A 13,280-nucleotide genomic window follows, 5' to 3' on the forward strand; every position below is an offset into this window, starting at 1 on the left:
AAAGGACAGAAGAGTAAAAGACACTTGCATAGACACAAGCAGGCAGGAAGAGCTGCCCCTAAAGGGACAGGTTTGCTGAGATAGGCCTGCATGGTTGCAGGCATGGGGGCCTTAAGGAGAGTAGCCTCTCCTGAGGAAGGTCAGTGAAGAAAAGTCTGGGAACAGGTCATGGGCAGGCAGGAGGCTGCTGCCCAACAGAGGGAGAGAGTTGGTGAAAAGAAGCAACTGCATAGTCACAGGTGGGCAGGACTGCTGCTCCTTCATGGGGCAGCATTAGGTTTTATCTTCTTCTTTTGTTTGGGAGGGGCTCATCTTTGTGGGTAGATGGTTTGTTCCTTAATCTCCATATCTTCACCTTCAGGTCTGTGCTCCTGACACTCCCTACAGTAGCCTGATAGTTTCTATAGTTGGATTAATGGCTGTGTTAATTCCTTCTACCCCACCTCCTTGTGTGAGACAGGTTCATGACCTTCTGATGTCTCCTTTCCAGTTTTTCTATTCTTACTCTCCATCTTTGGGAGTAAGTGACAATTCAGAAAAGTGGATTTTGAAAAATGAATACAATTTCTATGTGTGAAAATGGATGGGATGAGGATGGGAAATGAGAAGAGACTCAGGCTATTTAAAAAAGAACTGAAATCATATGGAAACAGAGTGAAATGGTGGGTTGTATATGAAAGAACCAGTGTGCAATTCAACATGTACCACACTTTGCATAACACAAGCCTGCATCACAGTAGAGAGAGAAGACTCACCCAAATAAAATAATTCAAGAATATTACAAAACAGTGAGTGAATATCCAGTGATTTGGGACAATAAGATTCTAGAGGGAAAGATATGTGAGTGTAGTCATCAGAAGAAAATAATGAATGTCTTGAGTTAGGGCTTGGACTTGAAGAATGGTTAAGTTGTGGAAGAACCACAGCAAATTAATCTCAAAGGCCGTTGTATTTAACCTTTCCCCATAGAATGTTAGGGAATGTTAATTCTCTAGATTTTCCACAAAATAAAGTATTTCCCTGGCTGTTTTAATTTCCTGAGATTGCCCTAATAAAGTACCACACATTTGGATGGGTTAAAACAGCAGAGATTTATTTTCTGAATTTCTGGAGGCTAGACTTCCACAGCATCAAGACAAAACATGTAAGACCTTTAATGGAAGGAACTTTAATACAATTAGTGAACAATACAGAAAAGACAAAGAATGCAGTTTCTAAATCAAGCACCCGGTGTTACACATCCCCTCATGGGTAAAAGTCAACCCAAACAGGATTGGCCCAGAGCAAGGCCTGAAAGCCTGCCACAAGTCTAAAGCACCTTCTGGGGGGGACCCAGAGAAAAAGGTCAGAAACAGCCAGACAAGTCTGGAACAAAAAGAAAAAAATCAAAATCAAGTTAAAAGCTGCCATTGTTAACCTCCCCTCGGGTCTCTCACCCACATCTGTTTCAACCAGTCCAGGACCAAGAAGCAACAACCAGTCCAGGACCAAGAAGCAAGCACAGTTTCTTTACATATCTCTCTGCTCCATGTGTCTTCTCTAGGTCTCCTCATTGCTCTCCATCATGCTTCCTTCCTTCCTCAGTTTCTTCCGAAGCTTCTTCTCTTCTTTTTAGCTCCACCCTCCCTTGGGTGGGGCAGGGAGCCTGGAACTTCCCCCTTTCCTGGGGACCACCCTGTTACATTCCCACTGTTATCTTCCCTTTGGTGTATATTTGTCCAAGCTTCCCTTCTCTTAGAGGGACACCAGACCTAGCCTGCCCTAATCTAGAATGAATTCTTTGTAACTTCATTATGTCTTCTCTCTTAGCTTGAAATGCTATAATAATAAAATACTATAGATTAGATGCTTCAATAACAGAAATTAATTTTCTCACAAATAATGGGGTTGAGAAATCCAAGATCAAAGTTCTTGTTGATTCTGTTTCTAGTGATAATGCTCTCCTGGGCTACCAGATAGCCACTTGTTGTGCTCTTAATAGTAGAGAGACAGAAGGGCTGGAGTGGGGAGAGTGCTTTATTAGATACAGTCATCCTATTAAATCAGGTTTCACCCTTTTGAATTCATATAACCTCAGTTACTTCCTTATTTCAAGTACAATCACAATGGAGGTTAGGGGCTTCAACATTTGAATTTTGAAAGAAAACAGTTCAGTCCATAGTAGCAACAAAAATTTTATTTCCAATAATACCACATTCATAGGTACCAGGGCTTGGGCATCAACAAATCTTTTTTAGGACACAGTTCAACTTAAGACAATGGTCATATAAACTGGACATAGTGTTTATAGGTGTTTTAGACTTTTATATTGAAAGCTAGCAAGTTTTAGGTTCTGAAAAATCTTAGAAAAATAAAAACAAAAATTTTGTATTTTCAAAAATTACATGTCCATAAAATTACCTTTAAGATTATAAACAGAGAAATTAATTCAATCTGAGAAATAAACTGTTGAGAAGAGTGACCTAGGATATTTTAAAGTTGAGAGATTGCTCTTGCCTACATTTCTGTAAGATTAGGAGCTGTTAGATAATATAAACTGTGCAATAACCCAGAAACTCAGATCATGAGAAAAAAAATTTAAAATCCAACAGGTAGTGAACGTAAAATTTCTGCCCCTGAAATTTCTTTGCTATCAATGTCAAGGTTAGTTGATGGTAGCCTACCTAACATACCCCCTTCCCACTAAATCCTCACAAATATCCTCAAATTGCATGTCATTTTGAAAATGGCACCATTCCTTCATATTTATTTCCATAGACATATTTTGTTTGTATAGTTTTTTTGGTAGTTGTGGAAATGGAAGACGATGACTGAGTTTTATGACTGTTTTGACATGGTGCAGCTTCAGGACAACCTATGCACAAACAGAAAGGCAGGAGCAGCCAGGAGAGCATAGGCTGTGGGATGATCTTCCATAGGGTATGAAATGTGACTTTCATTCTTACATCTCAAGGACAAGGAGATCGCAGCAGATTTAAGAACATGAGGCCAAAGGAAGTGGGACTTGTTGATTGAAAGAACTCTTTGAGAACTAACACTTTGTGGCTTATTTTTTTGTGAAATTGAAACTAAATGCACAGTTACATTTAGATAATTATTTGGAGTCAGATCGTTATGACATTCTTTGTTCATGTTTCCCAATTTCTTTTTACTATTATTATTATCTTAGTTTTGTATATTTTTACATCATTTTTTCATTTTTTGCACAATGTATTCATTTTCATCTCGGTTATAGTCCCCATACAATTCCCACCCCCCACCCCCCTTGTTTTGATCCTACTCTTCCCCCCTACCCCCCACCCCCACCATAGTGTGTCTCTGGTTTGTAGTTGCTTGTTGATTTTGATTTTTACTTTATTATAATTATTCTTTTTCCTGGTCCCTTATTTAGGTTTTATAAATTCCTGCTATGAGTGAGACCATCTGGTATTTTTCTTTTTCTTTCTGGCTTATTTTGCTGAGCACAATCCCTTCCAGCTCCATCTATGTTGCTGCAAATGACATGAGTTTATCTTTTTGATTGCTGAGTAATATTCCATTGTGTATATATACCACATCTTCTTGATCCAGTCATCTATTTTGGGGCATTTGGGTTGTTTCCATAGCTTAGCTATTGTAAATAGTGGTGCTATAAACATAGGGGTGCAGGTGTCCTTTTGAATTAATGTTTCTGTGTCCTTTAATACCTACAAAAATCTACAAAGAACTGATAAGACTCAACATAAACAAAGTAAAAAATTTAGTCAAAAATGGGCAGAAGAGCTGAAAAGAAACTTCTCCAAAGAAGAAAGCAAATGGCCAACAGGCCTATGAAAAATGTTCAGCATCACTTGTAATCAGGGAAATGCAAATCAAAACTACACCAGTGAGAATGGCACATATTAAAAAAAAAAAAAACAAAAGAAACAAACTAGCAACAACAAATGTTGGCAAGGATGTGGAGAAAAAGGAACTCCTGCACTGCTGGTGGGAGTGCAAACTGGTCCAGCCACTATGGAGAGCTGTGTGGAGATTCCTCAACCTGTTAAAGATAGAGCTTCCATATGATCCAGCAATTCCACTCCTAGGTATTTACCCAAAGGACACATCTTCCCCAATTTCTTGTGGCCATGACCAGAGAATCAACCTGGTAACTACTTTACATATTTGTCATTTTCAAAAGCCAGGTTCATTCATTCTTTTTTTTTTTTTTTAAAGATTTATTTATTTATTTTATACACGCACTGGGTATAGTCAGAAGCGGGGGAGGGTGAGAGAATTCACCAGAGCCAGAGCGGGGAGCAGAGCAGGCAGAAGGACCAAAGTACACTGCTGAGGGGAGCAGCGGGTGGCAGGAGAGGTCTGCGCGCCATGCGGGACCCTGCTCTGGTGGCGGGGAGCAGCCAGGGATTGAACCGGCGCTGCAGAGGCTGCGGGCAGCTTCGCAACCCAGCGCGAAGCCGCTGCGCCACCGGGGAGGCCCGTCATTCATTCTTAATTTGTAAGACTAAAGGTTAACTTTGACTTCTGTTTTACTATCTATAAAGAAACACTGGTGATTAACTGGAAAAAAACACTAAGATATCGAAGGATAATTGCTTAAAATCAGAAATTGTTAGGGGCCTCCCCTGGTGGCGCAGGCAGTTGAGCGCCACACTGTGAAGCTGCCTGTAGCCTCTTCAGCGCTGGTTTGATCCCGGCTGGCCAGCGAGGGTCCCACATGGTGCCGCAGACCTCTCCTGTCTCGCCCACTGCTCCACTCAGCAGTGTGTTTCAGTCAGTCTGCCTGTTCTGTTCCCCACTCTGTCTCTGGTGAATCCTCTCATCCTCCCCCGCATCTGGCCTGTACCCGGGTTCTTGTATCAATAAATCTTTAAAAAAAAAAAATCAGGAATTGTTAGATCTAGACATATTCAACCTCCAAAACAATTAACGGCAAAGCCACATGTTTTTCATGTGACCACGATTAATTTCATTAAAATAGTTGTCTGTCATAAATGAAAGACTAAACATCTCTCATCTCTTTAAAAGAAAATGATAGAAACAAGGGAAACATTATAGCTAGGTCTTGATACCAAACCTACTTTGAATAGACCAGAGAACAAATAGATAACCTCATAGGATTGACTATTCAAAGTAAAAATGAATTTATCATTAGCAATTGGAATACACATATTTCAGAGAGGAATGCAAGAAGGGAGTCACAGCTCAATTCTCTCAATTATAGAAATGAGAAAAAGAAAATCTAGCTAGAATAATAAAATTAGTACACATTGATGCCATACTTGTTTGTGCCAGGTATTTTTGCTATCTTTAGTATTTGATATTCATAGCAACCAAGTAAGGTTTTTAAAAATATCATAATTTTACAGAGGAAGAAATTTAATTTAAATTTTTTCATAGTTTACACAGCGAGTGAGAGTGACAGCTTGAATTTAAATCCAGTTTTTCTTCAAGTTTTCTTCACGTTTTAGGATGAAATATTTTTTCCCAAGGCTTAAACAAAACATACATCTCTTGATATCTAGTGTGATACTTTTTCTTGTTTTGCTGCATTTTTGGAAGATTATTATGCTAAATTATTGATCCTAAAATCATCCCACTGACCCATTCACTCCATGTATCAAATAAAACAGTATATATAAAGGAGCATGTAAGTATTTACATATACAGTAGCACAAAAACAGCATTTCTAAAGAAAGGAAATCCTAAATGAATGATGAACTGTTATGTTAAAAAGAAAAGCATGAACAAATTATTCTGTGTAGTATTCTAGTACTTATCAGATATTTTAAAGTACACTTGTTTTCTAATGTGGCCTCCGAAGGGCAGCTGGATTAAGTAAATAAGCATTACTCTCTAAAACTTTATTTTAGCAGATGCTGACTTAGCACAATGCTATTTTTAGTGGAAATATTCATGTTTTTCTATATAATGCTCAATAGGAAATATTGCATACATGACTTTACACAACAGTTTTTACCTACTACTGAGGAAATTCTTGATCTTTATATTCAGAATAGTAACTGATGATTCTATTGTGCCTTCAGGGCTGTAATTCACTTCAGGGTCTTCTGCTGACTTTATACAGTGCAAGCAAGAATATTATCTGAGTGCTTTATAATTGACTTCAACATCCTGAGGCTAAATTTAAAGCTTAGGAGTATTTATTCTAAGGAGATCTCTCCTCTCCACCTCCCGCCCAAATTAGAGAACAAAAACAACTTACAAGATATTTGGAAGCTGTCATCTAATTATTTAGACATTTGTGGAATAAGGACGGTGCAACAATCTTATGTTTCAACTAGCCTATAGTACACAGGTTGCTTAATCAAACACTAATATTGGAAATGTGGTTAACTTCTACATCAGATTACCCTCCATAATGTACATGGGCCTTGTTGAAGACCTTAAGAGGAAAAACTGAGCTTTCCTGGAGAAGATTTTTAGCCTTGAGTCTGAAGTTTAAAATTCTTCCTGATTTTCCAACTTCCTGGCCTTTGTTATAAGGATTTAAAACTTTTTAATGTCCACAATCATGAGCTAATTAGTTCAAATAAATGAAATATATGTGTGTGTATATATATATTTGTCACATATAATATCCACATATGCACATGTATATATATATATATATATATACACACACACACACATATATACACATATATATATATATACGATGAGGTTTTAGAGTTATATGCTAACTTTTCAGATTTGGATGACAGTGATGACAATTACATTTGAAGTGTTTTGAAAGGTTGTTAATCCCAACCTTGTGGTAGAAAATGAGGAAGCAGATTAAAAAGTGGAAAAATTTTGGCCCCTACCAGTGAGAAGTATAGTGATACAGTTAAATTTCAGGGCTTATAAAACTGGTAGAGGGTGGCCCATGCCTTTACTCTGCTCATAGCCATGCTTTGCCATATATGTTCCAAACATTCTGTAACCCCGCAAGTCCACTCAATCCACATAGTGGGGATTAATATATCAAGAATTCTTGAGCATTGAACCTTGCAGTTTCTACCCTCGCAGAATCCCTTTATTCATTTCTAATTAGTAAGACTGTGACAAGAACTTTGATTGGCTCATCTTTAATCAGATACCATCTCTAGACCTCTTCATATCTTCCAGGAGGTAGAGGCTTGTAAGATTTTTGCAGTTATTCTATGATAAAAGTAGGGAAAGGACCCATGTGGGTGACAACTCTAGAATATTCTTGATACAGAATAAGAATTGACTAATTTTGCTCTGAATTTGTATAAAATGTTTCAGAGATTGAGCTTTATGTCTTTTATGGTCTACAGAAATTGTACTAATTAAATGACAACTGAATATGAATTAAATATAAAATATTCAGATGAGTGATTGGTTTTAGATTAGGATTGGAATGAATAAAAGGACATAGGGTTTATATATAGGTAGATTGGATTTTATATCCAATCTCAACTAGAACAGCAGGAATCCCAACTTTGACCTATGGAGACCAAAAAAGATCAAAGGTAGATATAGAATATTTGGTGGAATTATTAGTGGATTAAAAATTAAAAAACTTGAATCAGGTTTCCTTTTAAAGCTGAGTGATCCTGGTTATTCAATATGGCACTTTATGGTTTTTTTTTTTTGTAAATAAAAATATTTTAGCAAATGTCCATCTAAAATTTTGATTTTATTATTTAAAATGCAAAGATTACTTTCCTTATTCATAAAAGTTTGAAGTGGGCTAAATGTAGTTATTTTAATCAAAGGAGGATTTTCAAATACTGTAAGTTCTGCATTAAGGAATCATGAATTGAAATATATATATTTCAATCTCTTTTTGTACACAGCTGGCTAAGTGAAGAGAGAAGACTTTTTTTTTTTTTTTTTTTTGCCTTTCAACCCTTTTCTACTGAAGACCTTGCCTATTCAAAGTTATCTTTCATTGTGGTGCAACACTGCTCACTATACTCCACCTTCTCAGTCATTACTTGTCTGTCTATACCAAAAGATAAACATAGTTTCAAGAATGAAGTTGAATTCCTCAGAGAGAACCAGATCGATAGCACTGATAGAGTTTGAATTTGCACATGCTATTTTCTTTGCCACGATACCACTTACTATTTTATATGCCTAACAAATTTCTTCTTGTCTCTGAAGATTTTAGTCAAGCATCAACTTAATTATTTAAGGACGTGCCTATCTTCTCCTTCTGGACTGTGAACTGCTTGAGCACAGGATTTTAGTCTTAGTGATCTTCATTTCCCAGCATTAAACATGCTGTCCCAAGCTTAGAACATTCAATTAATGCTTAGTGGTGTTCACTGTTTGTCTGCATCAGAGTCCTCTGTAAAAAGACAGAGCTATGAGAGAGAGAGAGAGAGAGAGAGAGAGAGAGAGAGAGAGAGAGAGAGAGAGAGAGTATGAGAGAGAGAGAGAGAGAGAGAGAGAGAGAGAGAGAGAAAGAAGGAATAATCAGGTACCTGCAAAGTATATAGTGACTGGAGGCTAAGGAACTCAAAATGATACTGAAAAGGAAAAACCACTTGCAAATCATATTACAGTAGGTTTTAAGTAAGGCAGTCACTTAGATAGTCAGTGTTATGTTAGGATCATGCTGACACTGGTCAAGTAAATCTGGCCCAGATTAATATGTTGGTTTTGTATAAGCAGAATTAGTAGAGAAAGATCTTTGGCAAATGAAAATGGTTTACTCAAGTCTCCTTTCTTCCTCTTGCTGTCTCAAATGAAAGATGCCAACTAAGGGAACTAGTGCTTAGGCTTATTTTGTCTTAATACCTTAATTTATGTAAATAAAATAACTTGTAGAAGCCAAGAGTGGAAAATGTTAAAAAAAATATAATTTGGGGAATAGTAAATCAATGTGGGTAAGCCAAGATCAGTTGGCAATACTGAAAATAAAAACCTGGAGCATAAAAGAAACTTAAACCTGGGAGAAGATTGATTGCAAAATGAGAGGTTATAGGGGATATGTTGTCAATTGTAAGTTGTGAGAATGGACCAAGCTAGGTTAAAGGAATAGGGTCAGGCCTGGCATACGTGAATTAGAAAACAAAGGAACATGAACTTGGAGAGTAAGTCAGAAATGCAACCCCCATACCCTACATAAAGTATAATTGATAAGTGTTAGTAGGGGCCGGTGACATCTATGATTGTAAAACCAGGAAAGTAACATGGCTTACAGTCCCTCAAAAAGTTTTGATATAAAAAAGCTAGATCAAAAACACTGACTGCCTATTTAGTTTTCTCACTTATGATATACTCTTAAAATACACAGACAATACAGTATCACAGCATCAATCACATGCTTAGTCAAGGTGAGGATGAAATGTGACAAGTTCCAAATGGACTGAGTAATGATAATAACAAGATCATATTGCTTTATAAATTTTCATTCAGCAGCAAATGGGGAAAACCTGCTTTTGATACTAAACATATCAATAATGAAATCTGTGGACCATACATAATAATGTAATGATAATGTATATCTACATAGGGACTTTCATATCAACAGCACAAATGAATTATTAGTGGCACCATCATTTCCCCGAATTTGCAAAACGGTGGTGCCTTCCAGAACAGAATAGTTGTTTCTTTCTTTCTTTTTATTAAAGATTTCTTTTTATTTATTTATGCATACAAGAACTAGGGTATAGGCCAGAGGTACGGGGTGGGAAGCATGGTGAGAGGATTTACCAGATACAGGGTGGGTAGCAGAACCAGTGGATCTACTGAAATACGCTGCTGAGGGGAGCAGCAGGCAAGACAGGAGAGGTCTGCTGGGCTATGTGGGTCACCTCCCTGGCTGGGAATCCAACTCAGGCTGCAGTGGCTGGCGATAGCTTGATAGCACTGAGGCTTTAACCCCTGTACCACCGAGGAGGCCCAGGAGAACAGATAATTGTTTTTTTGACATTTTCTTCTTATTTATATATGTATTCTTTACATATATAAATTACATAAGTTACATTGTTCATTTTTGTACAAGTATACTTTCTTCTCTCAGGTGTAGTCCCTGTAAAATTCCCACCACCAATTCACCCATGAACCATCACTATAGAACATTTTATGACTTGACCTACACAACAACTGCTTCAGTTTATTTGGAGGATGAATTCCTTTCAACCCTGTAGCTTATCCTCATGATCCTGGTTCATTTTCTTGCTCTTGAAATTATTTTCCTTGCTAATATACTGAAGAAGCATTGAAATTGCTTCTTGATCCCTAGGCTTCTAGGTTTGTGGAGCTAAGTTACAAATATAGAAGCAAGTATATATAGATATATGTTTATTATGTATGTATGCATATAAATGTGCATTAAAGCTTTTTTGAAGTATGAAACATACCATACAATTCACCCATTTAAACTGTATACATTTCAATGATTTTTAGTATTTCCACTGAGTTGTGCAACTTTCAGAATATAGTTTTAAAGTTCCTTTCATTTTTTTCAGGTTGTAGAATATGGTAACTGGATATAAATCTGCAAAAGTGAAAATTGCAACAGCAGAGATCATCACTTGAATCTGCTACTTTCAAACATGTCACCTTATTTAGACATCCAACAAGTGTGTTGTAGGTGTTGATTCAACTTAAAATGAATGGATAATTGTGCAAAAGTAAAATTCTATATCTAAATTGAAATAATTGGCATAACCAAGATTTGATTTAATGTCCTGTTAGTGCAATGCTACCATTTTTTATTGTCTTACATTAAAAAATGTATTTCCTCAGTGATACAAAGATTCACACTACAGAATTTACTGGTCTAATATTTCTGTCAATGTAATGCCTTCTGGCTTCATTTATTAGTGTGTGTATATGTTTTGTCTAAATGATCATTTAATGTCTCCTTTTAATGATAGCTACTCTGATTCTACTTCTACACATTATCTTAAAACAATAACGTGTGGATAGCTTCACAGTGCTGTGCTTAACCCCTTGTGCCACCATGGAGGTCTCTGTCTTGCTTTGTTTATTGAAATGCCCACTCCTACATGCTCCCTCCCATTCTATAAATCTCTCCTCTCTGATTGCTGTGCATCCACTGAATATGCAGCAGGTCCGAAGCAAGGCCATGCTTTCCTAAAGAACTTAGGTCATCACGATGGGTAGCATATTAGTTTGAAAACAAGATACCTTCTTCCAATGCTTTGATTTAGAATTATCCATAATATTTGCTTAATTTTAAATTTAACATAATAAAAAATGTGTAGCAAATCTTATGCCATACATGCAGAAGAAGTCAGGGTTTAAAATGTTGAAAACAGTGCCTCCCCTGGTCGCAGTGGTTGAGTCCTGGGCTGTGAAGCTGCCCGCAGCCTCTGCAGCGCTGGTTTGATCCCCAGCTGCCGGGCAAGGGTCCCACATGGCGTGCAGACCTCTCCTGCCACCTGCTGCTCCCCTCAGCAGTGTATTTCGTCGCTCTGCCTATTCTGCTCCCCGCTCTGGCTCTGGTGAATTCTCTCACCCTCCCGCTCTTCTGACTGTACCCAGTGCTTGTATAAATAAATAAATAAATCTTTAAAAAAAAATGCTGAAAACAATCCCTCTTCTGAATACTCTGTACCCAAGAGTGTAGAGATGGTTTCTTTTGTGCAGTATCTTGAGATGAGAGATGAGTATCATTCACTGCTTTCTATTCCTCTCATGAGAACTCTTCTCTTTTCATTTTTTTTTCCTTTAGGTGTTTTTTTCTTTTTTAAGATTGATTTATTTATACAAGAACTGGGGTACAGTCAGAGGTGTGAGAGGGTGAGAGAATTCAAGCCAGAGACAGAGCGGGGAGCAGAACAGGCAGACGGACCAAAGACACAGCTGAGGGGAGCAGTGGGCAAGGCAGGAGAGGTCTGCCACGCCATGTAGGTTTCTTCCTGGTGGGCCAGGAATTGAACCCGCGTTGCAGAGGCTGCGGACAACTTCACAGAGAGGTGCTCAACCCACTGCGCCACCAAGGAGGCCCCCCTTTAAGTGTTTTAACCATTAAGTCATGGAAATAATATTAGGTAATTTCCACCAGTGATGATTAGACTTTCTTTATTCACTCAGAAGTGTTAGCATTGGCTTGACAATGCTAAGCCATCTAAGAATAGGAGCAGATAATCTTAAATCTCATGCCATGAATAGCCTAAAAATTAGATGTTTTTAAACATATACAAAGGAGACCATGAGGTGTATGTCGTTGAAGGCCAAGGATACTCTTAGGAAGGTACTTATTTTGAGAGACAGCAGCATGTATTAGCTTCATGTAGTAGGGAGGCAATAATTTAAAATACAACAGATTGAATCAAACAGATTATACTTCAGATGTGCCACCTAAAAACTTTTGTCCTTAGCCATAAAGAAAAGAAAATGTGAAAAAAAAAAATGAGATTTACCCACCAAAACTCATGGAACATGAATAGTACTGTTCAAACAGTGTACTGTGAGGGGAACATGCCTCATTTTAGGGAAGGCCTGTTAGAGCTTACTGAAAAGAAAGAAGAATGGCTAGGGGGGTTGGGATGGAGAGGGTCCACTCTAGCTCCAATAGATTAGTTTTCCAGGAACCTGGGTTCACAAAGAGTCAAACCCAGAATGCAGAAGTGCATCATGGCTGTGTGACTACCAGAGTATGCAATGCAAAATTTGATATGCTGATTATTCAGAGCACAGTAGGATTGGAAAAGAGATAAATGGACTAATTGATTTTTTAAGAACTGAATATCTCAGGAATTGGGTGGAGCAACATGGCGGCGAGGAGACGCTGCGAGTAAGATCTCCCATTAAAAAAAGTTAATAGGGAGGAAAAGCGGCTGGTCCCAGTGAGAACTGGGACACGGAAGATAAACGGGTGATTCCAGCAAACTGCCCGAAGAAGAAAGTTGCCATGAAAGAGGACCAGAAGGGAGGGAAGCGCAGAACCCTGCTCCCCTCCCCCACCCACAGAGGCGGCACTCTCCGACCAGCAGAGAGGAGGGAAACAACAAACTAAAACGACCAGCAAGAACAAACTATGCAGCAAGCGGGACTGTGAGTGGAAAGGAACTATTGCAGCCACCACACCCCGTGAACGGGAGCTGTGGAGAACCCTGCAGGATTCGCCGCAGCGGTGAGCGAACGGCTCTGGGCGCGATTAGAGAACAGACTCTGGAGACCCGCACACAGCCCTGGGCCAGCCGGTAAGCTTGCGCGGAAAAGCGGCGCACTTAGCGTGCTTGAAAAGCAAACGCGGATCGGGATCGCAGCTGCCCAGGTCCCTGCGCCTGCGACCTAGGCTTGCGGGGAGAGGCGCAGAGGCCCTCACTGAGGTGAAAGTCCCT

At 38.5% G+C, this 13,280-nt stretch overlaps 1 long non-coding RNA gene across 1 annotated transcript in view; it reads left to right on the plus strand.

Annotated features, from left to right (window-relative positions):
• LOC129144952 (uncharacterized) overlaps positions 1 to 10,702 on the plus strand; it is a 54,782-nt gene extending 44,080 nt beyond the window's left edge. Inside the window, exon 3 of the long non-coding RNA XR_008549810.1 lies at positions 10,434 to 10,702. This is a non-coding gene — a long non-coding RNA (uncharacterized LOC129144952). The remainder of the gene's footprint in view (positions 1 to 10,433) is intronic.
• The last annotated feature ends 2,578 nt before the right edge of the window (positions 10,703 to 13,280 follow it).

The sequence above is a fragment of the Talpa occidentalis genome, unplaced genomic scaffold, assembly GCF_014898055.3.
Source record: "Talpa occidentalis isolate TD23 unplaced genomic scaffold, MPIMG_talOcc4v2.1 talOcc4.8, whole genome shotgun sequence".
In the NCBI taxonomy this organism is placed as follows: Eukaryota; Metazoa; Chordata; class Mammalia; order Eulipotyphla; family Talpidae; genus Talpa; species Talpa occidentalis.